This window comes from Rhinopithecus bieti, unplaced genomic scaffold (genome assembly GCF_001698545.2).
Source record: "Rhinopithecus bieti isolate Rb0 unplaced genomic scaffold, ASM169854v2 scaffold_29911, whole genome shotgun sequence".
Taxonomy (NCBI): Eukaryota; Metazoa; Chordata; class Mammalia; order Primates; family Cercopithecidae; genus Rhinopithecus; species Rhinopithecus bieti.
In genome coordinates this window covers 6,668-10,917 of record NW_016812826.1, presented here as the reverse complement: position 1 = coordinate 10,917, position 4,250 = coordinate 6,668, and the positions used below count along the sequence as shown (strand labels likewise).

The following is a 4,250-nucleotide window of genomic DNA, read 5'->3' as shown; positions in this document are numbered from 1 at the left end:
CCATTAGGAGCTCCTTCAGGTTGACTTCTGTGCTCTTTCAACAACCTCCTCCCATATTTTTTGAGAACTTTCACTTTTCTGGTACCATAAGATGTTTCAAGCTCCTTTTGATTTCCTCTACCCCTGCCCTGGAATGAACCACTTTTCCAAGGATCCCTGATTCTTTAATAGAGGCATGGTGCTTAGAAACCAACATCTGGGCACCAGATATGCTAATTACTACAGGAGCATTATTGCTTCTAGGCTTCTCAGCAGACAGGACTAGTAAATATTTGTGTATTAGCCTATGTGCACACATATGTATTTTTATATACCTGTGTTTGTATATGCATAATGAGTTCATACTGACACCTCAGATTCCAATTCAACATCACAAGGATCATTTTAGTTTTTTTCCTTTCTTTATTTGTAATTGCCTTCTATAGCAGTAAGGCACCCAGTTTTTATTATCTACTACATATTTACTTATTTGTTCAATGCTAGTACACAAAAATTCGTTTCAGGATGTCTTACCCCAATACCCCCATAAGAAATGCATTTACTGACTAGATAACAGCATTTGTGCACAATTCTTTTTGTCTATATTCTTACAGTATTCAGTCAACTTCCCATTTTCCAAAGTTATTTAGGTTAGTTCTTTTCCCTCTTGCATTCAGTATGGTTAAGTTTTTCACTTTTATTACAGGTATTTTCATTTGTTAGTGTTGGGATGCCATATTGGATTTCCCCCACTTTCTAATTGGTTTCACTCTTTGTTTATTAATGGCAGTATTTCTTAAGAAAGTATTTCTTTCTATTTATTAATTCCTTAACAACAGGCATTATCATACATACAGTATATTGCTTCATAATATTAACTGGTCATGACTGTAAGAACGTGCCTGAGATATGTATCTTGATATTTAAATTGGAAAAAATCTATGTCTGTCTTGTGCATTGTGGGGTGCTTTGTTTATTCAGGCAAGCGCCTCATACTTATTCACTTTTTTCTACATACTAGTTCAAATACAGCAGCTGAAATGTTTCAAATGTTTGCACATACCAGGGCTTAATCTGATCATATGCAATGGATTTAATACTTGAAAACAAGAAATTTAATGCCTCCATATGGCCATTAAAACCAGCTGAGGCACTACTATTTGTCATGATGTTGATGATGAGCCCTTTACTGCTTGTGTCTTTTTTATTATTGTTGCCAAGTAACTGAGCAACTCATGCAGCATTACCAAGGATAAGACCTTTCCCTATTAAGAAGAAAAAGATGACAACCTGCTGTGTGAACAATAGGGAAACTACCCTTATCATTCTTGGCACAAATGCTTCATCACTAGGGGTGCATCTTTACAAAAAAACTCTTTGAAATTTTTCTGTAAATATTCTGTTCCTGTCCACTGACATGAAATTTTTAAAGAAAAAAAAATATGCTAACTTGCAGGAAAAAAACTGGAGATAAAATCCAGAAAATGTATTATACATCTGTCTTTATCAAATAGTTGGTATCTAAAGGCTCCACATTAGGAGAGATGGAAGCAATTATTACTACCACATGGCATCTTGCCCTACTGAATTCCAGCAGAAGAAGCCTCCTCCCACTGTGTTGTGGAGAAGATGAAGAATCTCAAGTCAGATCAAAGGCCAAGTTGTGATTACTGTGAAAAGAAAAGAGGAGGATCGCATATTCTTTTTCAGCTATCTGTCCTTTTAAGGCATAATGTCCCATTTGAAATATTTGCTGCATGAATGTCGAAAAAGTATCAGATGGTAAAATAATAACGGTAGCTCAAATCTATGAAAAATGGAGGTTCATGGAAGCACAGATACTAAGCTCTTTCAAAACACGTCTTCTTAGTATTCCACAGTGATTCCCCCAAGAATAAAATCACTGACTTAAACTCTCGTCTAATATTTAACCCCTTTTTACAAGTAAGAATTTTTTTTCACATAACATGGAAAAGTAGAAATTGATGCTTTTAGATTTATCTTCATGTCTTGGATTTTGTTAATAGTTAGACATAATCTTGCTCTATTATTTAATAGACCATTTATGTATATGTTTTTCTGTACAGTTGACCGTTAGACAACTCAGGTTTGAACTGTGTGGATCTACTTATACATGGATTTTCTTCTGCCTTTGCCACCCATGAAACAGCAAGACCAACTGTTCCTTTTCCATTTTTCTCCTCAGCCTACTCAACATGAAGATGATGACTATGAAGACCTTTGTAATGATCCACTTCACTAAATGAGTAGTGAATATATTTTCCTTATGATTTTCTTAATAACATTTTATTTTCTCTAGCTTATTTCATTGTAAGAATACAGTATATAATACATATAACATACAAAATATGTGTTAGTTGACTGCCTTACCAGTAAGGCTTCTGGTCAACAGTAAGCTATTAGCAGTTAAGTTTTGGGGGAATCAAAAGTTATGCTCAGAATTTTAACAGCATGGGGTTTGGTGCCCCAACCCCATATTGTTCAAAGGTTAACTGTATAATAAACAAGCAAAGCATACTATAGGAATTTAAGATGTACAGCAAAACTTGATGTGTCCCTCTTTAAAGCACATGTTCACCCTTAAATATATCTATGTGCTAAAAAATACTATGTGCCTTTACACTGTTGATGTGGAGGTAGATTAGCATAGCCATTATGGAAAACAGCATGAAGGTTCCTCAAAAAACTAAACATAACACCTACCATATGACTAGTAATTCCAGTTCTGGGTATATATCCAAAGTAACTGAAATCAGCGTGTTGAAGGGAGATCTGCACTTCCATGTTCATTGCAGCAGTATTTACAATAACCAAGACACAGATTCAACCTAAGTGTTCATCAGCGCGAATGAAAATAGAAAATGTGGTACATATACACAAAGGGATGCTATTCAGCCTTAACAAATAAGGAATTCCTGTCATTTGTGACAATGTGAATGAACCTGGAGAACTTTATGCTAAGCGAAATAAGGCAGGCACAGAAAGACAAATACTACATAATCTCACTTATATGTGGAATCTAAAAAGGTTGAACTCAGCTGTAGCAAGTAGAATGGTGGTTACCCAAGGCTAAAGATGAGGCGAGTATTGGGGAGATGTTGGTCAAAGGATATAAAATTTCAGTTAGATGGGAGGAATAAATTCAGGAGATCTGTCATACAACACGGTGATTATAATTAATAACAATGTATTATATACTTAAAAATTGTTACCACAGTAGATTTCAAATGTTCTAACTACAATAAATGATAAATATGTGAGTAATGATTATGTTAATTAGCTTAGTTTAGTCACTTTACAATGTATACATATGTCCAAACATTATTTTCTGTATCATAAATATTTACAATTTTGATTTGTCGATCAAAAAATACTAACAGCCTTTCCCAGGAATAGCTCAAATTATTCCTTCTCCATTTAAAATTCCCTGTAAATAGGCAGTCTAATACCAAAAAAACTTCAGCATTGAATAAGAATACTTTAGAGCTCTAAACATTTTAACTATTCTCATTCATGTACAAATGTGTTAATCATAAGAAAAGGAATGCTAGGCCCTGCCCCGCCCCTGCTCCGTGGCTGCTGATTTTCTCCGCGGGCACCTCGAGGGGTGACCTGGAGATATGGGGAGTACTGGGGGGAACCCTGGCTGGGTGCGGCTCGCGCTCTGCCTGACTGACTTAGTGCTATCGCTCTACGCGCTGCACGTGAAGGCCGCGAGCGCCCTGGGCCGGGATTACCGCGCTCTCTGCGACATGGGCACCGCCATTAGCTGTCCCGCGCATCATCTCCTCCAGGTAGGGCAGGGGCTTAGGGTTGGTGCAGCACGTGCTGGGACAGGACAGCATCCTCAATCAATACAATAACATATTCCCTTGCATCTTCTACACACTACAGCTATTGTTAGGTTGCCCGTGGACGCGTTGGGCCTCTGTCCTGCTGCTGCTGAGCTCCCTGCTGTCTCTGGCTGGTTCTGTCTACCTGGCCTGGATTCTGTTCTTTGTGCTCTATGATTTCTGCATCGTTTGCATCATTACCTGTGCCATCAACGTGGGCCTGATGTGTCTCAGTTTCCGGAAGGTCCAAGAACCCCAGGGCAAGGCTAAGAGGCACTGAGCCCTCACCCCAAGCCAGGCTGGCCTCATCTGCTTTGCTTTGGCATGTGAGCCTTGCCCAAGGAGGTATATCTGGGTCCCTAGAAGGCCCTAGATGCAGGGCCATCTAGAGTCCCCCCTCCCTCTGCCATATCCACA

At 38.4% G+C, this 4,250-nt stretch overlaps 1 pseudogene; it reads left to right on the top strand.

Annotated features, from left to right (window-relative positions):
• Positions 1–3,620: 3,620 nt before the first annotated feature.
• On the top strand, positions 3,621–4,010 carry LOC108511995 (vitamin K epoxide reductase complex subunit 1-like; annotated as a pseudogene).
• The last annotated feature ends 240 nt before the right edge of the window (positions 4,011–4,250 follow it).